Source organism: Triturus cristatus, chromosome 6 (assembly GCF_964204655.1).
Source record: "Triturus cristatus chromosome 6, aTriCri1.1, whole genome shotgun sequence".
NCBI lineage: Eukaryota > Metazoa > Chordata > Amphibia > Caudata > Salamandridae > Triturus > Triturus cristatus.
In genome coordinates this window covers 1479621814-1479649736 of record NC_140589.1, presented here as the reverse complement: position 1 = coordinate 1479649736, position 27923 = coordinate 1479621814, and the positions used below count along the sequence as shown (strand labels likewise).

General features: G+C 40.2%; 1 protein-coding gene across 2 annotated transcripts in view; it reads left to right on the top strand.

Moving 5' to 3' along the window:
* The window catches only part of PSME4 (proteasome activator subunit 4), a 1714764-nt gene that overhangs the window by 467045 nt on the left and 1219796 nt on the right, over positions 1–27923 (top strand). The window lies entirely within an intron of this gene.

Genomic DNA, 27923 nt, shown 5'->3' with positions numbered 1-27923 from the left:
AGCATCTCAGTCTTCCCTTTACATTTGCAAGTGAGACTTTGAGAGCATTGATTAGAAACAAGATCAGGGAGCAGGATACTGCAGTAGAAGGCAAAGACTGATTTCACCTGTTGACCAGAGCTGTACGGTTTTCTGTCCAAGAACTAAATGACCACGAAAGTTCAGGACCAGAGGTAAACCGCGGCCTGGAAGATGGCGTGTAATTCCTTTTCTTCAAATTTATGGTCAACTGTTGGCAAATTTACCCCACCCCAAATAAAAGTGAGCCTTAATTCCTGATAAGGGAATAAGCCTTAAGGGTTAGGCTACAGTGGTGCAGGGCTCTATTTTCCCCCAGTTTACTTAAATATTCTTCCTAGTAATGCTATGACCTATATCCACACTCTTTATATCGCCATTCTTCTTACCTAAATGCAGTCTTCCTGCTTATTTCCCTTCCTATCCCTTCCTCCTTGCCCCTCCGAAACACCAGCCTGCTAGCGGATGGAATCCAGCCATAGCCGGATCTGCTCAGTTTGTGGTAATTTGAACTGATTTGAGTGCCATCCTACTCCCAAATGTTTCACAGTGCATGCCTTACAAACCAAATTCTGTTACCCCTTTTCCCCATTCTCACCCCACAAATTTGTAACTATTTTATAATGTCTGGCTGGTACTTTAAAACCATGTGATTACAGAGATAGCTTTCTACGACCAGAATTCATGAATAAGAGAGCAGAGGAAATAATTGGCATATTAAAGTACAAGCTGAAAGTAAGTCATAAAGTCTATTTAAGCAGTGTGAATAGCTAGCTAGAAATCTAAATAAGCCAGATCAATAGGGCCAAACTGGTCTAGTAAAAGAAGATAAAAATGAAGTTAATTGTTTCACAACTTAGTGACTAACAACAAAAAACTTTCATGGGGATTTCCGCATATGAGGAGGAGAAAAGGAAGAATTAGATTTGTTTACGACATAGTGATTATTAACAAAGAACTTTACATTTGAAGACTTGCACATAGAGGCTGCAGGGCAGAACTGTGCTAAAAAACCCAAAAGCTAAAGCACAACCTTGAGAATAAAGAATATAAAGTGGGAAATGTCAGTATACAGGTAGCAGAGGACAAGGGTGTAGCTGAAACGTGCTCAATGTAAGAGCCGAGACCAAAAAGAGAATTAGACAAAGAAGAAGAATTAAAGGGACTTAAGAGGAAAGAATTAGAGGGGAAATACATCCTTCACTAGACACAGCTTTCTAATGTCTAAAAATTAGTACACCATATAGGCACATTTTTATGCATCATTTTATGTAAATGACTTATGTGCTGTTTTGGTGTACTGAATAACACTACTGGGCATAATGTGTATATTATTCTTCCTCTAAAAACAACAGGGCTAAAAAATAAATAAACCTAAGCATATTGAACTCCACTCGGACTATAGTCTCAAGAAGTGGACTTTTTTCCATGTACCAATGGCACTAAGAGGCACCACTGATGTCAGGATGTTGTTTAAGATCCACTTGGCATCACAGGAAAGTGATTCTACCGTAGGGTATAAATTGTCAACTAATGAAATGGTTATGAAAGTGTTGCATTGCAATTGAAGATCAAAATCTCCAAAAACACACATTTGTTAGTGTTTCACTTATGAGAGGAAGATTAAACCAAACTGAGTCTGGTTGTTGAGTCATTGGGGGTTTTAGAAATGTTATTTAACATGACTTCTTAATGCTTGTTGATTTATGAACTTCTCCAGAGAGATGAAGGTTCATTGCCCATATTTAATGCACCCTCGGGTGTGTGGACCCAGAGTACTTCTCTTTCATGGGATACTCATCAATATTCATAAGCACTCAATAGTCCTCCCCACATGCGGGGCCCAAGGAGCATTTACAAAAAATATATGCATATAAATAAATATATATATATATATATATATATATATATATATATATATATATATATATATATATATATATCAAACCACGTTCTCAGAAATTACCGGGACACTTATACCGCTGTGCCATCTCAGGGTCCGAGACTCCCTGTATTCAATAAAGTTCCACAATGCAACAATGCATTCGATGCACTCCTTCCCAATGAAAGTCCAAACACGATCCCATGGCTTGAAAGTGGTTTATTCAGCAAAAATCAAGCCACACATACCCAACGCGTTTCGGCGTGACCGCCTTGATCACTGGTAATATTACGCTCAATGCGATTCATATTTTTAAACATTTGATAAACGTGACGAAAGAAATGAAAACAGAAATAGGACATTGACATTTAACCTGATTAATACAATGTTCCTAATTTGTCGGCCATTTTGAAGTGGTGCATTTATACAGTTTATATGCTCGAGAATACTACGTCTTGAAGTTTCTCATAGTAATGACTCATGTATACTCTTTTGTAAATTAATTTGATAAGTTAAAAGAAATGTGAGTAACATATAAATAGTTATTGTCCCCCGTGTGAGATAAACATATAGCATATAATTTACATACACGAATCATTTCTTAAATACTGACGACTTTTAATCAAGCAAAAAACCTGTCTTTAGAAGGTTATGATATGCACTTTATAATGCACTATTATGTGTGTACATTTTTTTTGTGTTTTTAAACACAACTTTATTCACAATGGTCTACTCCCAAATGGCAATAGCCTATGAGTAATGTCCCTGAATAGAAACCAATAAGGTTATATAGGAAAAGAGGGAGAAAGGAGTCCTAATAAATCCCTATTGATACATAATAGAAGTGCAATATTGTCACAAGTAATGAAAAGAGTCAAGGATTGGACATTTCTAATACGTAAAATCCAAAATGCAGCTAGCAATAGAATTTATTCTAGAAATGCCGATTTCAATCGTTCAAAAACAATCACAGTAATAAATAGGCAACGTTACCCTACACATCCTTCTGCATTTATATATACCTTATTAAATTGAATCATTTATGCCAATCAGCATATGTGAATCCACAAGTGTGGAAGGTATAACAGAGAAATAAAACCCCAGTGGGTGATCATTAAGTGACTGAACAAATTATCATACCATTCTTTTACTGAAACCTGAACACATAATTCAACCCAAGTGGGTTACAATTAACCTCCTTAACTAAATGCTCATTTCAAAACTGTAGACAAAACAGTCACTATTATTGAATCTGTATACCAGCTAACCTTCATTTGTCAGCACCACCTGAAAAGGTAAACAAAATAGGATACAATTATAAATTAGGCAATTTTTTGTGATTGGAAACATGTAATTATGTAAAAAACTGTTAAAATCATGGATGTCTTTGCAGAAGTATCCAGAGTCAAACTTCACATAGTGGACCAATTACAGATAACCAAATCAAGAGGATAACTATTCCCCCAAAAACCAGGATAGTTCTTCTTCAGAGTTCAAACCCCATGGAATCTTCGTACTTAGTTACAGGATGTAATAGGATTCTAGTTGCCGTAATTTGCGAATTCTATCTCCCCCCCTGGTGGATGCAGATATTCGATCTATTACAAAGAATTTCAACAAATTGCGATTGCTTTTGTGGAATTCCTCATAATGCTGTGCTATTGGGGAGAGTTTGTCCTTATTCTGAATCGCCCTCATGTGTTCCAAGATACGTTTCTTGGCAGCAAACATAGTACTACCTACGTATCTCTTAGCACAAGGGCAGTTCAGTACATATACGCAGTAGTCAGATAGACAAGTTAGATATTTCTCAATATATCTGTTCTCGTCTGTAATAGGGTAATGAACATTTTTTACATTCAAACTGAATTTGCAAGCTTTGCAAACCATGCAGGTGTAAAAACCCTGAACATCTGTTATTACTGGTCTCACACTACTCACTTCGTTTTTGCACAGTTTGTTGCGCAGAGAGTCAGCCTTCCTGTATGTTACATTGGGTATATCCTTCACAACTTCAACTAAAGTTGGTTCAGTTTTGAGGATGCCCCAATGTTTTTTAAGACCTCTTTTTACATCATAGGAACCTGAATTGTAAGTCGTTATGTACCTAACGACTTCGTTTTCGCCATCATCTGGGTTGTCTTTGCGAACTAGCAAGTCCTCATGTTTGAAATTGATGGCTTTCAGGCGAGCTTGTGTGATCCCATTCAGTTTGTATCCCCTATCCAAGAATCTTTCATGCATAACATTACATTCCTGTTCAAAATCACAATCAGAACTACAGTTCCTCCGAGCCCGGAGGAACTCGCCAAACGGAATGCTCTTGATAAGGGCCTTAGGGTGTCCACTCTCTGCATGTAACAGCGTGTTCCCTGATGTTTTTTTACGATACAGTTTGGTAGTTAGTGCATCGTTGACTACCTGAATCTGTAGATCTAAAAATTCAATGCTGGACTTACTGATAGTTCCTTCAAATTTTAAATTGACCTCATTGTTGTTCAGAACATCAATGAAGTCTTTGGCAAGTTCTTCACTACCCTCCCAGATAATAAAAAGATCATCTATATATCGTAACCATGTTTTTACATGATTACGATAAAGAATGTGCATTTTGGGCACCTGGGATCACACAAGCTCGCCTGAAAGCCACCAATTTCAAACATGAGGACTTGCTAGACAACCCAGATGATGGCGAAAACGAAGTTGTTGGGTACATAACGACTTACAATTCAGGTTCCTATGATGTAAAAAGATGTCTTAAAAAACATTGGGGCATCCTCAAAACTGAACCAACTTAAGTTGAAGTTGTGAAGGATATACCCAATGTAACATACAGGAAGGCTGACTCTCTGCGCAACAAACTGTGCAAAAACGAAGTGAGTAGTGTGAGACCAGTAATAACAGATGTTCAGGGTTTTTACACCTGCATGGTTTGCAAAGCTTGCAAATTCAGTTAGAATGTAAAAAAAGTTCATTACCCTATTACAGACGAGAACAGATATATTGAGAAATATCTAACTTGTCTATCTGACTACTGCGTATATGTACTGAGCTGCCCTTGTGCTAAGAGATACGTAGGTAGTACTAAGTTTGCTGCCAAGAAACGTATCTTGGAACACATGAGGGCGATTCAGAATAAGGACAAACTCTCCCCAATAGCACGGCATTATGAGGAATTCCACAAAAGCAATCGCAATTTGTTGAAATTCTTTGTAATAGATCGAATATCTGCATCCACCAGGGGGGGAGATAGAATTCGCAAATTACGGCAACTAGAATCCTATTACATCCTGGAACTAAATACGAAGATTCCATGGGGTTTGAACTCTGAAGAAGAACTATCCTGGTTTTTGGGGGAATAGTTATCCTCTTGATTTGGTTATCTGTAATTGGTCCACTATGTGAAGTTTGACTCGGGATACTTCTGCAAAGACATCCATGATTTTAACAGTTTTTTACATAATTACATGTTTCCAATCACAAAAAATTGCCTAATTTATAATTGTATCCTATTTTGTTTACCTTTTCAGATGGTGCTGACAAATGAAGGTTAGCTGGTATACAGATTCAATAATAGTGACTGTTTTGTCTACAGTTTTGAAATGAGCATTTAGTTAAGGAGGTTAATTGTAACCCACTTGGGTTGAATTATGTATTCAGGTTTCAGTAAAAGAATGGTATGATAATTTGTTCAGTCACTTAATGATCACCCACTGGGGTTTTATTTCTCTGTTATACCTTCCACACATGTGGATTCACATAAGCTGATTGGCATAAATGATTCAATTTAATAAGGTATATATGAATGCAGAAGGATGTGTAGGGTAACGTTGCCTATTCATTACTGTGATTGTTTTTGAACGATTGAAATCTGCATTTCTAGAATGAATTCTATTGCTAGCTGCATTTTGGATTTTACGTATTAGAAATGTCCAATCCTTGACTCTTTTCATTACTTGTGACAATATTGCACTTCTATTATGTATCAATAGGGATTTATTAAGACTCCTTTCTCCCTCTTTTCTTATATAACCTTATTGGTTTCTATTCAGGGGCATTACTCATAGGCTATTGCCGTTCGGCAGTAGACCATTGTGAATAAAGTTGTGTTTAAAAACACAAAAAAAATGTACACACATAATAGTGCATTATAAAGTGCATATCATAACCTTCTAAAGACAGGTTTTTTGCTTGATTAAAAGTCGTCAGTATTTAAGAAATGATTCGTGTATGTAAATTATATGCTATATGTTTATCTCACACGGGGGACAATAACTATTTATATGTTACTCACATTTCTTTTAACTTATCAAATTAATTTACAAAAGAGTATACATGAGTCATTACTATGAGAAACTTCAGGACGTAGTATTCTCGAGCATATAAACTGTATAAATGCACCACTTCAAAATGGCCGACAAATTAGGAACATTGTATTGATCAGGTTAAATGTCAATGTCCTATTTCTGTTTTCATTTCTTTCGTCACGTTTATCAAATGTTTAAAAAATGAATTGCATTGAGCGTAATATTACCCGTGATCAAGGCGGTCACACCGAAACGCGTTGGGTATGTGTGGCTTGATTTTTGCTGAATAAACCACTTTCAAGCCCTGGGATCGTGTTTGGACTTTCATTGGGAAGGAGTGCATCGAATGCATTGTGGAACTTTATATATATATATACATACATGTTTAATCAAATCTGAGGACTCGTCCTGTGTAAACATACATCACACATATATATATATATATATATATATATATATATATATATATATATATATATATATATATATATATATATATATATATATATATATATATATATATATATATATATATATATATATATATATATATATATATATATATATATATATATATATATATATATATATATATATTTATTTATTTATTTTGAAGGTACGGGAGACTTCCCACTGCAAACTCAGCCAGTGAACAAGGGACGTTGGTCCAGAAACGCGTATGGCATAAAGGTTTAAAGAACGGAGGAATTGACGAAACTTACCTGCTTGTGTTGTTGCAGCCTGCCAATAAAGAATTTGACACGCAACGTGTGGCGCTTCCAATTGAGAGTCCCTTGCATATGGAATATATATATATATAATCTACTGGCGGTCGCCAGTAGATAGTTATAGTTAGGACCTATTTTCCATAGGAAATCCGCAACATTCTATTTGGAATAACTTTGGCGCCGGTTGACGAATCCTCGCGAAATTTTCCAAACTTTTGGCCAGCTCCGCTCCGCTCCTACCCTGAAAGTTTTGCGGTGAATCGTCAAGCGGGGGCCGAGAATCTGTTGTCGCAGCTGCAGCCCGAACCGCTGAACGGAATGACACCAAATTTGGCAAAGAGGTAGTCCTCAGTTCGGAGTCGTGCCTTTTTCTATATATGGTGTGAATCTGTTCAGTAGTTCCTGAGAAAATTAGGGTAAAAAAGTTAGTGATATCTATGGCCGGGGAGGATCCGCGGACCGTACCCGCACCGTAAGCGCACCCTCCCCGAACCGAGCGCGCACCCTCCCGATCGCGCGCTGAAGGCTAATTGGCTGTCGAGTGTCTCTCTACATTCGAAACCATGAACTGTTGGCGGCCATTTTCTGCCTCGGTAGAAGTGAGGCTGAAGAAGCATGGGGAATAAGTGTGTAAAACATATAAAGGGGGCAGAGCGGAAATACTCTGACCCTCTAGAGGTGCTTAGGGGGTCTCAGAAGGACCCCCTGGGGCCCCCTTTTAAAAAAAAAAAAACACGGGGAAATGCGTGCACGGTGCGCGCATCCTATCGCGTTGGATGCACGGATTCTCTTGCGGTGGGTGCGCGGATCCACGGCAACGTTTTTTGAAAAACGACAAGAAATCATTGGTTGTATGACAACTTTCTACACTGAAAGGTAGGGTGTATATTTTTGTTTTTTAAAGGTATGATTGTTATTGGTTAACAAAAACAGATTGTAAGGAACATTATATATGATAAGCTGATATGTTGAAAAGTCAAGCACACTTCCTGTCTTGTGTAGGAACATTGTGTGCTGAACCTGTGACCTGTGAGCTCAGTGCAGTGTTCCATGACCTGTTTCTATGGTAACAGGCAGAAGGCAGATTGGGGGAAGGGTTGAAATGTATTTCAGTTGGAAAGGGTTGAAATGTTTAACCAATAGAAATGTGTGTTTGCTTTTGAGTTTATGTGCGAAGGATTGTGATTTGATGTTTACATGTATATGTGTGGAAAATGAAAGGGAAACTTTTTCATTCTTTGCTTTTGCTGAGAGGTGCACAGTGCAGAGATTCTGTAAAAGAAAATATGGTGAGTGATCGATATACTCCTTAATCTACAAAAGAACTTGAAAGATGAGTTATTTAATTGTGAGGGGATGTATGTAGACTATTTTGATTTTAATCAGACTAATGTATTTTTCCTGCTAAAGTGTAGGGAGTACTTTTTTTCTCTACAATGTGTGTGCATGTAGAAACCATTCTGTGATAAGCATTTGTGTTTTTCATGTGTTTGTAAACAGATAACTGTGCAGTTTTTATATTTTGGTAGAATTAGAAACCAGTCATTGTTTATGAATTTGTGAAATGAGTTATGTTATGTTTCTATACTAAAATGTAGTACTACTTCTAGATGAAGAAATGTGTTTTGATATAGTGCAAGGGATAGTGTTGTTTGTCTAGAATCACACTGTGAGTCTGTGTGCATTTGGGTAAGGATTGTGAGTGAAGCATTTGGTAACATCGTGATTTGCTGACAGATAACTGTTTTAAAACCAGTCAGGTTGTCAAGTTGTAGTAGCATTAGAAGACAGTTATGGCTTATGCTTTGATTAAATGAGTCCGGCTTTGACAGAAAAGTGCAGTCCTGAAATATGTAGATTGTGTGCAGTTCCCTTACCACTTGCACTGTAGTGAATGAGTTTTGGTAAACTCCTAGGGATAGTGGTGCTTGTCTAGAATCACACTGTGAGTTAGTGTGTATTTGGGATCAGTGTGAGAGAATCATTTGGTAACATCTTGTATTTGCTGACAGATAACTGTTTTAAAATCTGTCATGTTGTGAAGTTTTAGTAGCATTAGAATCCAGTCTTTGCTTATATGTTGATTAAATGAGTCATGCTTTGACACTGATGTGCTGTACTTAAGTATGTAGATTGTGTGCAGTCCCCTTACCCCTTCCACAGTAGTGAATGAGTTTTGGTAAAGTCCTAGGATAATGTTGATTGTCTAAAATCACACTGTGAGTCTGTGTGCATTTGGGTAAGAATTGTGAGAGAAGCATTTGGCAACATCGTGTATTTACTGACCGATAACTGTTTTAAAACCTGTCATGTTGTCAAGTTTTAGTAGCATTAGAAGCCGGTCTTTGCTTATGCGTTGATTAAATTAGTCAGGCATTGACATTAAAGTGTAGTCGTGAAATATGTAGATTGTTTGCAGTTCCTTTACCACTTCCACTGTAGTGAATGAGTTTTGGTAAACTCCTAGGGATAGTGTTGTTTGTCTAGAATCATACTGTGAGTCTGTGTGCATTTGGGAACCACTGTGAGAGAAGTGTTTGGTAACATCGTGTATTTGCTGACAGATAAGTGTTGTAAAACATGTCATGTTGTCAAGTTTTAGTAGCATTAGAGGACAGTTATGGCTTATGCTTTCATTATATATATATATATATATATATATATATATATATATATATATATATATATATGTGTGTGTTGTGAAGTTTTAGTAGGATTAGAATCCAGTCTTTGCTTATGCGTTGATTAAATGAGTCGTGCTTTGACACTGATGTGGTGTACTTAAATATGTAGATTGTGTGCAGTACCATTAACTCTTCCAGAGTAGTGAATGAGTTTTGGTAAACTCCTAGGATAGTGTTGCTTGTCTAAAATCACACTGTGAGTCTGTGTGCATTTGGGTAAGGATTGTGAGGGAAGCATTTGGTAACATCGTGTATTTGCTGACATATACCTGTTTTAAAACCGGTCATGTTGTGAAGTTTTAGTAGCATTACAAGCCAGTCTTTGATTATGCTTTGATTATATGAGTCAGGCTTTGACATAAAAGTGCAGTCCTGAAATATGAAGATTGTGTGCAGTTCGCTTACCACTTCCACAGTTGTGAATGATTTTTGGTAAACTCCTAGGTATAGTGGTTGTTGTCTAGAATTACACTGTGAGTCTTTGTGCATTTGAGAACCACTGTGAGAGAAGCATTTGGTAACATCGTGTATTTGCTGACAGATAACTAATTTAAAACCTCTCATGTTGTCAAGTTTTAGTAGCATTAGAAGCTAGTCTTTGCTTATGCATTGATAAAATGAGTCAGGGTTTGACACTAAGGTGCAGTGCCATGTACTATTCTGTTCACTGTGGCAGAACTGAAAATGTAAAAGTTTTACCTAAGCACTGTCCTAGAAGTAGTCTGATTATTTAGCCAGTTTCTAAGTACCAAATAGACTGCTTCAAATGTCTATGCAGTATGCATGTAGTGTTCTAACATACTATACACTTTTCTTTTACACCTTCAATTCCCTAGTCAGTATCCATACACTTCCAGGAAACATCCTGTCACTTCCTTTGCAGTCCTCTAGAGACCCATTCAACAGCATGTACTAATCCATTCACTGTGCCAAAACCCAAACACTTATAAATTCACCATGACACTCTCTTTCCAGTACTCTAATGATTCAGTCACTGCCTAAGTATTCATGCACTGAGCCAGGTCTTAGCACATGGACTTCTTCAAATCCCTATCCACTATGCATGCAGTCCTCTAAGCACCTACACACTTGTCTTTCACACCTTCAATTCCCCAGTCAGTATCCGTTCACTTCCAGCAAACACCCTGTCACTCCATTTGCACTCCTCTAGTGACCCATTCAGCATCATGTACTAATCCATTCACTGCGCCAAACCCTAATAAAATCACCCAGGCACTCTCCTTGCAGTACTCTAATCATTGTCAGTACCCAAGTACTCATCCAGTGACACAGGCCTTAGTATATGGACTGCTTCAAACCCTTATCCACTATGCATGCAGTCCTCTAACCACCTACACAATTGTCTTTCTCACCTTCAATTCCCTAGTCAGTATCCATACACTTCCAAGAAATACCCTGTCACTCCCTTTGCAGTCCTCTAGTGACCCATTCAGCACCATGTACTAATCCGCTCACTGTGCTAAAACCCAAACACTTATAAATTCACCAAGATACTATCTTTGCAGTACTCTAATCATTCAGTCAGTGCCTAAGTATTCATACACTGAGCCAGGCCTTAGCACATGGACTGCTTCAAACCCCTATGCACTATGCATGCAGTCTTCTAACCACCTAGACACTTGTCTTTCACACTTTGAATTTTCTAGTCAGTATCCATACAGTCCAGCACTTGTGACTGCCTTTGCACTCCTCTAGTGACCCATTCAGTACCAAGTACTAATCCATTCCCTGTGCGAAAAGCCTAGCACTTATAAATTCACCTAGGCACTCTCCTTGCTGTACTCTAATCATTCAGTCAGTACCCAAGTAGTCATGCAGTGAGCCAGGCCTTAGCACATGGACTGCTTTAAATGCCTATGCAGTATGGATGCAGTCCTCTAATCACCTACACAGTTGTGTTTCACACCTTCAATTCCCTAGTTAGTATTCATACTCTTCTAGCAAACACCCTGTCACTCACCCAGTGTGTCTCCTTATAGTACTGTAATCATTTAGTCAGTTAGCATGTAGTCTTTTAGTGAGGTAGGCTTTAGGGCATGAACTGCTTCAAAGTAGTATGCACTATGCATGTAGTGTTTTAACAATCATCACACTTGTGGTTCAGGTCTATAGTTTCTTAGTCAGTTTTTATATAAAATGTGTTTGTACAGTAATGGAATAGTATACATTTGAAAGTTATTAATATACATTTATTTGTGATTCTTTTTTACAGATACAGAGCAGGAGTGTTTCTCATCTGTTTGCACTCTTCTCGTGCAAGATTGTTTGGATGAAGGGTCCTTGGGTGTTTCATCATACTTGCTGTGCCGCACGAGTATTTTTTGTTAGGATCCCCTCGTAACAGAACTCTTTGGCAAATCTTGCGAATGAAGAAGGTGGCATTGGTCATTGTTTGCCCCTTGGAAAAAGTTAAACATTTCTTCACCACTGAAGAAAAACGTTGTGGGCGAGGTGCCTTCTGCAAAAAAAATTCCTCAGATTCGGTAAATATTTTAAAGCGGCAACATTTACAGTTTTTGTAAGTTAAACTTATAAAATTTTGTTAGCTGTATACATTTTATATATCTGTGATTTGTTTCTTGTGGTATTTTGTTGAGAATACCATGTTGTTGTTTTTTTAACAATCTTTCTGATTTTCCAAGTCTGTCGTCGACATCCGTGGTTCCCACAGGAGTGTTCCGCCTTGTTGTTTTGTATTATTGTTGTTATATTTGTTTATTAGTTTATTGTTATTTATTTGTTAATAAAAAAATAAAGTTTGAAAATAGTTTATCATTTATATAATTATTATTATAAAAAATAAAGTTTGAAAAAAAAAATCATAATGTTTTTGGTTGTTCTCTTAACTGCTGTGTGACTCTTTCTTGTTCTTATTACTGTTATTTGATGGAGTCCACCATGGTGTTAAATTTTGGGGCACTTATCGCTGGAATACTGGTGATATCTGCAGTTTGCACCAACTTCTGAATAGTGTGTTAGATTTATCTCAACTTTACTTCCGTTAAAGTGCTGATAATGAAATGGAGAGTAGCCGTTCCCGTGCAAAAAGACACAAGGTGCACCTTTGCGATTTATTCTAAATAGTAAAATCCTGTATTGTATTGCACTGAGGTATTGGCTGCACTTACAGTGTACACACAAAATCCATTAAGAAATCTCATTGTATTTATATTGTTTGGGAGTAGTGTGTCAGGTGCTGGATCTTGACGAGATACACTGCTCAGTTCGTATATTGTTGTGCACACGAAAGAAATCACATCACAACTTTCACACCAATTGCAATGCGAAACAAATTCCGGCGATAAGACACGTTAGCACCAGGGATTTTACACCTGCTTTCTGCTGGTGTTAAGCAGGACAACTACCTGCACCATGAAAGGGAACACACCCAAGAGCCACACCAGAACACCCACAGGTGCCATAGAGTCAATGAGCATGATACAGGGATACCCATGAGGGCCAGAAGACTCATCTCAACAACTCCAGGACCGCCAATGCCCCCCAAACCCACATCTTAGTAAGTGTGTCCCTGTGGTCATTGTCTTAGCATGATAGGTACGAGCCCTGCAACATCACAGTGTGCTGTCACCTCAGCATTGGCAGTGAGCCTGGATGTGCAGCTATGTACGCATCCTCCTGCATGCACAACTGGCGTGTGCTGGTCTGTCGTTCACAGGTCAGTGCAGGGGTGTGCCTATCCGGCAAGGGGAACGGGATGTCTCGGACATGTCCGTGTACAGGAAGTGCGGTAAGTGTGTCTCTGTGTTCTGGTGTGGCCTGTTACAAGAGCCGCAGCAGTCGATGTTGTAAAGTGGCATGCACCACCTTCAAATGGCACTGTGATGTTGTAGTTGGAATGTAGCAGGACATGCGCAAATAGGCATTAAAATGGCGTGCCGTACGAGTGCACGAGATACAACAGCTCACCGTACAAAAGTGTGGGGGCTCGTGGGAGGGAGGAGCAGCCATTTGGCAACATAACACACAGTGAACTCGACCATGTGCCACATGCTGGGCATCTCTTCCATGATGACCACGGTCGCAGACATCCCACAACACCAACGACTGGCCTTTGTACACATCCTGTATGAATGCAGCGTGGTTTTCACTTCTATGCTTGTTCAGTGGTGTGATGTTGGCAGGTTGTATGACTTGTGCTCCTTGTTGGTGTGTTTCATTTTGGCCATTGTTAGTCTATATGTGTGTTGTACTTAATTGTGCATGTGTGCCATTCTGCCCATCTCCCCCCTCCCCCCACTCCCTGCTTCTTCCTCTTCCTAGTGCTGTTGTGTCTATAATTTTGTTGCTGCACACATAAATACATGTAAAGAATAAATTAGAATAGTTCCTTGATTCTTTTAGGTTTCAAAACTTCTCTATTGGTTTCTTTTTAATTTTCCATATGAACCGTTTTTTTAATATTCAGCAACACATAGAAGTCAGAAGTGCAACGTATTCTATCAACACACTTTCTAGAACATTCTACAATACGTGCAGGTTAAAAGTTCATCAATTTTTTTAAACTTTACGATTTTTTTTTGTAACATTTTCTTGAACATTTAACGACACGTGCAGGTTAAAAGTTGACGATTGTTTTAAGTTCGAACAGTGCCTTCCAAATGCAAGTAGCAGGTGTGGTTGAGCTGAGCAAATTTTATCCTATGATATGTACTCCACGTTGAAACTGCTTTTTCTTAACCAATCACAAAGATGCTTTTCCACAAAACTAATGTGCACCCTACTTTAAAAAAAAGAATGCTTTTCATGATATCTTCAGAGATAAGTTATAGATAGGAATTAGCATTTAAAAAACCTTTGAAATTCACTGAAAAAAACATAGGTTTCATGCACGTTATAGTTAGGAATTGGCATTTAAAAAACCTTTGAAATTCACTGAAAAAAACAAAGGTTTCAGGGGCGTTATAGTTAGGAATTGGCATTTAAAAAACCTTAGAAATTCACTGAAAAAAAACATAGGTTTCGGGGGTGTTATAGTTAGCCGGACATTTCCCTCATACAAAACCCTAGAAATTCCCCTGTTATAGTTAGTTCAGCTAACTATAACTCGTGCCCCCGCAATGCACTGCTGATGACGTCACATATTACATCACGCATGACATGGTCAGTGACATCACTGATGACATCACTGATGACGTCATCCATGTGATAAATTAGTGCATCTTCTCACACCCTAATATAACCTTTGATACACCGACTCAATATTTCAGACGGCCATTTTGACAACCATAGATACTCCAATACCAATAACTACTCACCCACTCATTGACTTTTAGGTCTACATACATCTCCACTCACTCACCTGTACAGTCACTCATACTTAGTCGCTCTGTGCATTTATACATCTATATAATTTGTTTTAATTTAATTTAAAAAATATTTCTAAAGCGCAGCGTACACCTTGCGGTTTCTTGGCGCTAGGGGAATTGGCAACAGAGGGGGAAAACCAGAAGAAAAGATAAGAAGAGATATTAAGAGAGTTTAAGAGGGGAAGGCCTGGCTGAAGAGGAACGTTTTCAAATCTCTACGAAAGGGGAGGTACTGAGTGGCAAAGCGGAGATGGTCAGGGAGTGAGTTCCAAAAAGTTGGAGCCAGGGTGGAAAAGCTGGCCCCGCCCCACTTTTTACGTGTGAAACGAGGGATCTGAAGAAGGGATTTAGAGGAAGACCGAAGTACTCTTGTAGGTACATACGGATTGATTAATGAAGAGATAAAAGCGGGGGCAGTGCCCTGACGGGCCTGGAAGGCCATGCAGCCGATCTTAAAAAGGGAGCGTTCTTTTACAGGGAGCCAGTGAAGCTCCTTGAGAAGGGGGGTGGAATGGTGATAGCGAGGAAGGCCATACACCAGCCGAGCTGCCTGGTTCTGGATAATCTGGAGTCTACGCAAGCTGTATGCGGGGATACCATGGTAAAGAGCGTTTGCGTAGTCCAGTCGCGATATCACTAGTGCGGCCATGATGATCTTAAGTGCCTGGGGGAAAAAAAAACGGGAAACAGTGCGGATCGTGCGGAGAGTGAGGAAACAAGAGGATACCACAGAACTAATTTGTGAATGGAGAGTGAGCAGGTTGTTTATTTTGACACCGAGTGTTTTGACCGTGGTGGAAGGGGTAGGTGCGGGACCGAGAGAGGGGGGCCAGAAGAAAGAGTTCCAGGGGCTGGGTGAACCACCAGTGAGAACCAGCTCGGTTTTATCCGGGTTCAGCTTAAGGTGGTTGTGGTTCATCCAGTCCCTGATGAGTGTCATAGTTGACTGGAAGTTAGAGACAGAAAGAGGAGAGGGGGATAGATCAAAGATGAGCTGGAGGTCATCCGCGTAATTATAAACGGTGACCTCCAGCTGTTGGAGTGCGAAAATGAGAGGAAAGATATAGAGATTGAAAAGCAACGGGGAGAGAGAGGAACCCTGGGGAACACCGCAAGTGACAGGGAGAGGGGTGGCCGTGAAGTCGCCTAGCCGAACCGCCTGAGTGCGGTCCCGCAGAAAGGAGGAGAGCCAGACCAGAGCTGATCCCCCGATACCAGCCGCCTTGACACGGGTAAGTAAGATGGTATGGTCCACCGTGTCAAAGGCGGCGGAGAGATCAAGGAGGACCAGTGCCTGGTGTTTGTTCTCATCCATGCCCCTTCTGAGTTTGTCTAAGACTGCGACCACGACTGATTCGGTCGAATGCCTGGGGCGGAACCCGGCTTGGCGGGATGCTAATCCTCCATTTGCCTCGACATGGGCGCTAAGTGCCGCGGTGACGTGGCGTTCCATCACCTTGCCCAGAAAGGGTAGCAGGGAGATGGGGCGGTAGTTGGCCGAGATGGAAGGATCCGCGCCAGGATTTTTTCAGGATGGGCACTATTGTAGCTGCCTTTAGCACAGAGGGCACTACGCCCTGTGCCAGAGAGCTGTTGAGGAAGGCGATGGGGGGGTCAGGGCAGCCGAGGTAAATTTGCTGCAGGACTCGTGCCGGGCAGACGTCCGCAGGAGACCCCGACTTCACTTTGGGAAGTATCTCTAGAAAAGAGTCCTGAGTGAGAGGGGGGATGGAGGTAAAAGGGCGTAGGACGGGAGGGGGGGAGGTATCAACGAAGACAGACGAGGGACAATCACACACCGCCAATCATCCATTGAGGTACTGACACATCTAGTCAGTCATGCAAATAATTAATCACAGTAAAATGTACTCACCTGTACAGTTAAAAACACTCAAGTTCACTTACTCATAAAAATACTAACAAATTCTGTGTCTTCCTGCAGAAAAACAAACCGCACATGACACAGATATCCTTGCACTATGGCGCATACAGCCACTCCCAAAATGACACACTCTCACATATAGATAGTTATATACTGTTACTGAGATATCCCCATCTGCTCTTGTAATCTAGTTGGTGAATAGAAAAGGGAATATTGTGCCAAACAGGATTGATTATCATTATCAGGAATACAAAAACTTTAAAATTTTAATCATTTGAATTTATTCTATGAATTTTAAGTTGTATGATATCCGATTTTATGATATGAATTCCAACCTGTCATGGTCACAAAACATTTAGAGGCATTAAAGCCCAAACACGATTACGAATTATATTAACATTCAATGCTATGCATAATTGTAATGCTTTCAATAGTAGTAACTCTTCTATGTTTATATGTTGTTGATTGTTTGCACTACTTAGAGACATGTCGCCCATGCGCTGTTGTGTGAGCAAGGTCGGAGTTTCCGACCGAAACGCGTCATGGCGACATGGTGGTGAGCTAATAAACCTCACTATCGACGAATCTGGGTCTGCTCTTGCTTTCCGGCAACACGAAGGAGTTAAGGCAAGGATCATTGATTATTTACCGGATTGACCTCCTCCGGTGCGGCGGACCCCCTCCCCACGAGTTGGCTCTGAGGCAGGTGGTCTTTGTCTCTCGTTTTCTCCATACGAAGTGGTGCTGGCGCCTGCGCCTGCCTGCGGTCACGTGAGCGGCATCAAGCAGTGGGAGGAGCGGAGGCTTTTTCAAAATTTTCCCGGTTGGGAAACCACGGAGCCCCCTGTGTTTGCAAAAAGCCACGAACTGAGACGAAGAGGTTGCTTGGGGATTACCAGCGGCAAAGTAACTTTCAGCTCTTAAGTGAGCTCCGATGCAAGCCTCGGACACGCTTTAGGAGGCTCGGCTGAGCAGCCTGAATGTACAGCGGTAGAGGATAGCCTACGGATACGCATGCACGCCGAGGTAATTCTTAACCTTTGTCATACGTTTATGCAACATCACAACACAGGGGGGGAGGTGTCACTTTTGCTTACGGACTCGGGGACATTTACATTGGAGCCAGTAAGCATTTGGACTTAGATTTCATAGACACTTTAGCAGCCACCATGTTTGCTGCAGCGCATAGGGATCGAGAAAGTGCGGCAGAGGAAATGTTCACGGACAATCCTCAACAAAAGCAACTAAACACGGATGTAGGAATGCCATTAACATCTACAGCAGTTAAAAGTTTGAAGGATAACTACCGTATATTGGAGAAATTGATGCACAAGGAGACTGCAAAATGGTGGGAGGCTAAATCCCTCCAGAGGTATTTAGACGTAGGCAGAATCCCGAGGGGGCTTAGAATTATGCTAGCCCCGAGTTACGACACCCCAAACCCACAGATGATGGCGGAGTGGGCGGAGTGTAACTTGGACTCCTCTCGCAAATTAGTAGTTATACTGGTGAAATACGCAGAAATAGATAGACTAGAATTACAACATCAAATTGAAAATCTTAGTAAGGAAATTGAACAACAAGGTGATGACCAAATGAGAAAAAAACACCATGAAGAAATGACAGCTAGACTCAACAAAGAAGAGGAGAAAATAAAACAAAGAAAAACTTACAAGTTTCAACGAGACAAAGATGATTATGCCAATGGCCAGATTTTTACTTTTTCACGCAAATACGATGTTTATAAAAACAAATCGATGAATGGTAAAAAATTGCGGCAAGAACAAACTGCAGCATATGGTGTGTTGTCTACCTCGACTTCGGACCTAAGTTCGGCAGTCGAAAGTGAAGGTGAGATGGAAAACATGGGAAATAGACCGACCGCAGGGGCAACCAAGCCATCCCTGGGTGAAGAACTGGACTGCCTCCGGATGAGTCGCAGGGACACCCTGAGACCTAGGGTAAATCAAACGCCAAAAAACGAAGGACAAAGAACAGGCGGGAACGAAGGAGGGCAGCCAGACAAAGGAGGCAACAATGCAAACAAAAAATCAATGAGAGGGCGAGGACAATGGAGGAAACGATAATACCCATAAATACCAGTAATTTGGGGACTTTGGAAACAAGTGATAAATCGAGTATTGAAAATAGTACTATCATCAACCTCACTGAAATGGATCTAAACCAATCTGAAAAACAGATCCTCTCACTTGGTCTCTCCTTTTGTCCTTCAACTAACTTTGATTATACCAAAACTAGAGCCGACATCTACAAGTTTGTGAGAAAACTCAAACTCACAAAATTTCATCAAGGCAAGATAAATCCTCCAAATATTCTACAAACCACATAGACCAATCATAACCCACCAGCTATAACGGAGATGGACAACTTAATTGTGGCTGACATTGGACCGCTCAAGGATTTGATCAGTCTCAACCGGGAAGGCGATGATTTTGGGGAATGTGATTTGGAACTGGTAACCCAGGATCTACTCTCACCTAGCTTTGAAACCTGCACCAAACCAGTAACTATGTTTAAAGAAAAATCTAAATTTACACCTATCTTGCCTCGTGATGCCATTGATCTGTTTAATGAACAAGTGGTGGCGGAAATTAAACAACTTTATACAACCACCAGCAAGAATTTTGAACCTACCAATAATGAGGAACGTAAATACCACCAACTGATGGACAAAATTAGGAAAAACAAACAGGTGGTAATCAGAAATGCGGATAAAGGGGGAAATGTGGTTTTATGGACACTTAAAGACTATGCAGAGGAGGCAACTAAACATCTTAATGACACAAACTGCTACCGAAAAAGTACTATGGACAAATTCAAACAGGCACAACATAATTTCTTTGGGAAACTACTGGCCTGGAAAAGTGCAGGCCTCCTCAATTTGCAAGAGTTTAAATTCCTGAAAAAAGAAAACCCAACTATCCCTTTGCTGTATTTCGTTCCAAAGGTCCATAAGTCTATCAGTAAGCCACCTGGTAGGCCTATTATATCGGCATGCGATGGCCCATTGGAAAACATGTCTATTTACATTGACTCTTTCCTACAGCAACATGTGAAATCCCTCAAATCCTATGTACAAGATACAAGTGACTTTATACGCAAAATTGAAGAGATTGGGTGGCATGAGGACTATTGCCTTATTGCATTGGACGTTACAGCTCTTTACACTTGTATACGCAACCATGATGGAGTTAGGGCGGTTGAGTATTTTTTGGCCAATCGACCTATGAAGTTTGCAAAGCATAACCAGATGTTATTAGATCTTTTAACATTCTGTTTAGAAAACAATTTGTTTCTATATAACAGCCAAATTTACCAACAGGTGCAAGGTGTAGCCATGGGGGCCAGCTTCTCCCCTAGCTATGCCTGTCTCTTTATGGGATGGTGGGAGGAGCTGGTCCTCATGAAACAATATGCTCAGACCTTTGGAAACAATATAATCGCATGGTTGCGTTTTATCGATGATTTGTTTGTTGTATGGAAAGGGCCTATGCAGGATGCACATGACTTTGTTGCTAAAATTAACATGAATGACCTCAATCTTAAATTTACTTGTGACATAAGTAGCGAGACTATAACATTTCTAGACACGAAGATTTACATTACCCCCACGGGCCTTGCCACTACTTTATTCAGAAAACCGACAGCGGGCAACTCGATATTGCACGCGTCAAGTGCCCACCCCCTCCACTTGATTAACAGTATCCCCTACGGGGAAATGTTAAGAATTAAAAGAATCTGTAGTGCAGAGAATGATATGCAAGTAAAACAGGAAGAATGCAGAAACAGATTCTTGCAACGGGGGTATAAGAACCATGTAGTTGAAGCGGCAATATTCAAATCTAGATCTAAAGCGAGGCAAGACCTGCTACAATATAAATCCCAGACCAACAATGGGGTGAGAGACAAAAAGAGGGAACCTATCAGGCTCATTCTGGGATACAGTAGACAAGAAGGACAAATTAGAGCTATAATCAGACGTAGTTGGCCAATACTAAGGGGGGATCCTGTTATAGGGGGAGCCTTACCCAAAAAACCTTCCATTACATTTAGAAAAACAGTGTCTATGGGCAATACACTAGTAAAGAATAACCCAGAGTTAGTGGAACTTAATACATGGCTAGCCCCTAGAACAGGTTTCTATAAATGTAAAGCATGTCAATATGGAGTTAATACTAAAACCTATCAAACGGCTTTTAGCTCTAAAAAACACTCCATATTGAAATATCAATCCTGCAAAACTGATTATGCTGTCTACGCACTTACATGTAGTTGCAATCTAACCTATATAGGCAGCACTAAGCTGCCAGTCCATAAAAGAATTTTGCAACACATGCGAGCCATAACTAATAAAGATCCCAGTTACCCTGTTGCTAGGCACTTTAAGGAACAACATCAAAGTAATCTTAAGCACTTTAAATACCATGTGTTGGATGCAGTGCCTTTTACCAAGAGGGGAGGTAATAGGGAAAGAAATCTTCGGCGTCTTGAGACTAGATTTATTCTGGAAATGGATACTAAGCACCCTAGGGGCTTAAATGTTTGTGAGGATTTACATACAGATCTATGAGATAGACCCCTTTTATTCATACAAACTATACATTATATTTTATATCATGTCATAACGATATTTGACTAGTATCCATCTAGCCTTGAAAATGTATTTTTAATGCTATTTTGTTGAGTCTATGTCATATCATGGTTAAATTTTTATGAAAAAATTGTTATGCACATTTTAGGAGTAATTTTAGCTAATTTATTGACAATGTTAGGTTGAAATGATTTTATAATATGGTTTTATAATTCATTATGTGGGAATCAACCTATTACTTTGTTCAGTGATTATCTATGGATCCACTTCCATCTTTATCTACTCTTATTCTGTGTAAATTAACTGCACGATGGTATTGTCATCCTATCCTATCCTAAGGTATTAACACCATATAATAACCTTTAATACAAATATATTAAATATTTGTATTATTCGCACTTTCTTTTGCACATAAGCACCTTTTTGCACAATTTTTTGCACATTTGCACACATATATATTGTATAAAAATCGAAATAAAATCAAAAATAGTTCAAATTGGGATCTCGTTCTTAGAATAAATAGGGTTATGGGGACATTTCTTCTCTTTATGCACTTAGACACTTTATATACAATATTTTAACATGGTTGAGCTACGCATTTTTGGATGACTGTAACAGGATTATGTAGAGGGGCCAAGTTGTATTTATACTGAGATATCCCCATCTACTCTTGTAATCTAGTTGGTGAATAGAAAAGGGAATATTGTGCCAAACAGGATTGATTATCATTATCAGGAATACAAAAACTTTAAAATTTTAATCATTTGAATTTATTCTATAAATTTTAAGTTGTATGATATCCGATTTTATGATATGAATTCCAACCTGTCATGGTCACAAAACATTTAGAGGCATTAAAGCCCAAACACGATTACGAATTGTATTAACATTCAATGCTATGCATAATTGTAATGCTTTCAATAGTAGTAACTCTTCTATGTTTATATGTTGTTGATTGTTTGCACTACTTAAAGAGACATGTCGTCCATGCGCTGTTGTGTGAGCAAGGTCGGAGTTTCCGACCGAAACGCGTCATGGCGACATGGTGGTGAGCTAATAAACATCACTATCGACGAATCTGGGTCTGCTCTTGCTTTCCGACAACACGAAGGAGTTAAGGCAAGGATCATTGACTGTTACACATATATGCACTGCGTTTCACATATGTAGTTAGTGACACATGTATAACTGAGATATACATTCAATCACTAACACACCCATACATACACTCACCCAACCATAAAGTCCATCACAGATGCACTTTTAAAACCATGCACCCACTGAATCACCCACTCACACATCTAGTCACAGAGTCACACACACCCTACCCACACAAACACTCAGGCACCCATACAGATACTCAGACAACCAATCAATAACCCATATAGACACTCGTATAGCTATTCACAAAACCATGCAGCCACTTATACACCAACACACAGACACATACAGACATTCACACAGTTTAGTCACTAGTCTGCAGTAAGATACATTTAATGACTCACTTATAGACTCAGTTGCGCACCTAGAAAATCATCCATTCACACACTTGTACACCCACTTATTTTTCAACAGGCCTTTCCCTATATATATTAAACATAATAAAACTGTTCAGAAACACATACTCAATGGATGACGTCATCAGTGATCTCATCAGTGATGTCATTTGAGATGTCATCAGTGATGTCATCAGTGATGTCACTGACCATGTCATGAGTGATGTAATATGTGACGTCATCAGCATTGCGGGGCGCGAGTTATAGTTAGCTGAACTAACTATAACAGGGAAATTTCTAGGGTTTTGTACGAGGGAAATGTCCAGCTAACTATAACACCCCTGAAACCTATGGTTTTTTCAGTGAATTTCTAAGGTTTTTTTAAACGCCAATTCCTAACTATAACGCCCCTGAAACCTTTGGTTTTTTCAGTGAATATATATATATATAATAAATCATATACAACAACATTTCTTTGACATAGAGAAATGTGCTCTTAACTTATTTGAACATGCCTTTTTCTTTGAAAATAAAGGCTAAGGTGATAGCAGACAGATTAGCCCAGCAGACTGCATATATAACACTCATCAAAAACTGGCGCCATGTCTTTAAGAACTCCAAGACCTTAAGGCTCCCATCATGCCCTGCAGGTGACAGGTCAGTTCTTTTTTCCGACTCCTTCTGTGAGGATCCTAGAGCATTGAGCTTGTCAGTTAGTGGATTTCTCTCACTGATTGGTATTTTGAGGTTGAATTTGTTGAGTTCGAAGATTTTTTAGTACTAGCAGCACAATTTCATCATTTTTTCTAACTTTCCAACAATTTTTCTAGTCTGAAATGCCAGTCTTATTGAATAAGTGTCCTTCCTGTGGGAAGAAAATGTAAAAATCTGATCTGCACTCGGTCTGTATTTTGTGTTTGCCATCCTCACACAGATCAGACAAGTGCTACTTCTGCCAGCAGTTTTCCAGAAGGACTCTTGGCGAAAGGGAGAAGATCAAGCTGCATGCCATGCAGGAGAGAGGAAAGGAGTCTATAAGTGGCCTGGAAGGACATCCCTCTAAAGTGCCCTCCTCTCAAGTAAGGTCAGAGGACAAGAAAAAGGGGAAGGGGAAAGAAATCATCGGTGAGATTCACAGTCAGGGAAAAGATCGATGTCGAAAACACCCCTTTGCTCTCCATCTGCTTCTAAGTTGTCGACAGGAAGACCCTTATCACTGTTGACGCCGAAGACCCGATCGCTGTCGAAGCGGACGATGCCAGGCATGGCAAGTAAGTCTAAATCTAGACATGCGTCAGCTTCTCATCGACCGACGTCGACCTCCCCTTGTTGACGTTAGAGTGCAGGCGATCGACGTTGAAGACTCATCGCCGACAGGGGCGTTCGCCATCGAAGTCCCCGGTGCCAACATCAAGGACACCACCGATGTCGAGGACTTCTCGACAGCAACAGGTCTTGTCCGCAGATGCTATGCTGCATCACTATCATCGACGGCAGGGGGAGCTCCATCGCCGGGGAGGTCGTTGTCTGGGAGGTCAACGTCGAGGAGGTTGATGTCGAGACCTCGGTCCTCCCGCATGTCACCACCAGCTAAGAGACAGAGAATGAATCGGTCACTAGTACAGGCGTCGAGGGAGATACAGGAAGGGGAAACTCATGACCTTGCGTCGAAGGGTATGCTCTCGAGGAGTGCTTCATCCTCCCTGGACCGGAGGATTGTTGAAATCACGCCACAGGCTTCCCCGGCTCAAGAGCAGCATACGGCCTCTGATCAATCTGTCCCCATATGGCTGAAGAGTATAAAGATGTTGAAGATGGAAAGACGCAGCCTTGGGACTGACTATTTCCAAATGTATTCTCCTTCTCGTACCTCAGACAAGCAAGTGCTTCCATCGACACGAACCGCAAGGTCGCTTCAAGGATCTCCAACTACAAGCGGACATAGATCATGATGTATAATGCTACATTGGGATGAGTGGCACAAGATAACACAAGACAATTGGGTACTCAATATTGTGCAGAACGGGTACTCATTCAGATTCAAATCCCCACCACCTGCTATACCCCCTCAGTGTTCGGCAGTACATCAGCTAAAGCGACTTCGAGAGGAGGTCTCCTTCTTGTTACAAAAACATACCATCAAAAAGGTTCCCTGGCTACAACAATGGCAGGGGATTTATTCCTGTTACTTCATGGTTCCAAAGAAAGACTCAAACAAGGAGTATAGACCTATACTTGAACTCAGACTCTTAAACAAGTTTGTTCTCAGAGAGAGATTCCGGATGTTGGCATTACACCAAATTGTTCATCATGGAGACTGGAGGTGCTCCATAGACCTTCACCAGTTCACAACTAAGCTCAAGTAAGCATGATCATTTACAAATATGTTCATGGAACGTAAATGGTCTAGCAAACAAAAGGACTGACCTAGATTTTGTACGCTACATAAGATCTTTCGACATCGTGGCATTACAAGAAACATGGCAAATAGATCCTCCGCACCTTCATGGAGTTTTGCGTTTCTTTACTTGTACTGTGTACGTTTCAGACATAAGTGTACACACAGCTAAGAAAGTTGGACCAACCTCTTTAGCGACAATGGCAGTAAACCTTCTCACCTCGCAACTAACACCGGGTAGAGGGGGCATCGATCTTACTTTGATCAATGCCTACGTCCATCCAAAAAAGGAAAACAAAGGCAGCAAAGGAACTATGCAATTTTTTGGAGGTGTGCATAGGGGAAGAATCTACAACAGATCTTATGCTTACTGGAGACTTTAACCTTAATCTTATGGGAACTTCATCAGATGAAGAGATTCTACTGCAAAATTCAACTTGGGATATCCCATTACAAGGAAAGCCGCGAATATTAACACAAGCCAAAATAGGGAAACAGATATTAGAGGATTTCGAACATTTTAATATCAGAGCAATAAATTGATGATTTGCCGGAGATAACCCCCCAGCTACAACACATTATTCGACAAAAATTAATACAATACTGGATTATACTTTCATTTCACTGCCTCTATTTCAACACATGATTTCATTTCAGATGGGTGATAAAGCTGACAGTGATCACCGTCCCCAAGAAATTGTGCTTAAAGTAAGCAAGCCCAAATTTGAGCGATCTTTAGCTCCTAAAGAATCACTTTATGCTATCAATTTTAAAAGGATTACGTTTGCAGTAGCGACCGACGTTACTATGCTGGAAAATGGAAAAACGCATTTTAATGCTAGAACCGGAGCAAGTGAAGTCGAGAAATGGGAGCAATTTACAATATCTATGGCAGCTTACGCTACAAGAACTATTCCATGGGTCCAACCGGGCCATAGTAGCATGAAGCATGTGTCACGAGAATATAAAGAGAAGATCAGGCGCACAAAAAAAATCAATTTACCCAAATGATGAGACAACTTCGACTTAATCCAACAGATACAGTGAAACTTGATCTATTAAGGAAGCTAAAGGCAATGCTGAAAAAACAAAAATGGGAAGCCAGCAGATCTGTGGAGGAAAATCTTTGGGCAAAACTTCACACTGACACCAAACAGAGCAATAGTGCAAGATTTTGGAAAACCATCAACCAATTTACAAGACCTTCGCATGATGGAGTTTCCTCTAATATCACAGAAGAAGTATGGCCAAGCTACCTCAGGAACCACTTCAATCAAGATATGGATTCTATTAATTTGGAGACAAAAACTGATAATGCGACAAAACGCATTATTACAAATAAAGCACAGACATTCCACATGAGCACCAGCAATCTGAGGGTCATACATTATCAATAAATGATGGTCTGACGAGCACACGAAACACCATTAAGCACCAGATTAGAAAAGGAAGGAGAGAGGGGGCGCCAGGCTCGAACGGAATTCCCCCCATCCTTTATATACAAGACGAGAATGAATGGGCAGCAGCACTTGAACTACTGTTTTTGGAAATAAGATATTTTAACAGACTGCCTAGCTCTTGTAAAGGATCAATTATTTCTCCAATTTTCAAGTCGGGAGACAAGTCACTTCCACAGAACTATCGATTAGTGGCCCTTATGGACAACGAGGCAAAGTATTTTGCAGGTACACTCTTGGAGGAGCTGCAGGCCTGGGCCACAGAGATTTTTTTATTTCCAGCCAATCAGACTGGTTTCGCTAAATCAGTTGGAACAACCACAAATATCCTAACCATGGGAATGTTAATAGATAGGGCAGAATCAACTAAAATGCCCATTCATTTCTGCTTTATAGATTACAAGGCTGCCTTTGACCATATACATCGGAATATCTTATGGTCTAAATTGAGCAGCTGGGGGATACCAAGGTCTCTGTTAGACTTGCTGATCGGCCTTCACACGGACACATGGGTCCAGATTAAGCTGGGTGATGGGTCACTATTGTTTAGGAGCATACTAACCAACAAAGGGCTCAAACAGGGTTGTGTCTTAGCCCCCACATTATTCAACTTGTTTTTAGCACACCTCGTCCCGATATTAAATAGCTGTAACTCTCACGCATCCAGGTTAGGTGGGCTATCATTACCGGGTCTTCTCTATGACGATATAGTCCTAATCACCCACACACAAGTAGGTCTGCAACATCTTGTGTACGCTACACAGGGCTATTCTGAAGCAAATTAACGGACTATAAATCTTGAGAAAACGCAGACAATGACGATCAGCAAAAATAGGAAAAAATAGTCTACCTGGTTTTGGGACAATACTCGTATTGAGGATACGTCAGTATATAACTATCTAGGAGTAAAAATCGATAATGACGGCCATTTCACTGTGCAGAAAACCAGCATTAGAGGCAAAGGCCTCGCCTTAGCAATCTCTTTAAAAACAGTAAACTAACCGGTCCGTCGCTCCTACCTCTGGCTCAAGTTATACGAGCCAAACTCCTGCCAACAATTGCTTATGGCAGTGAAGTACAGAGAGGCAGAGATGCAAAAACTCTTGATCAT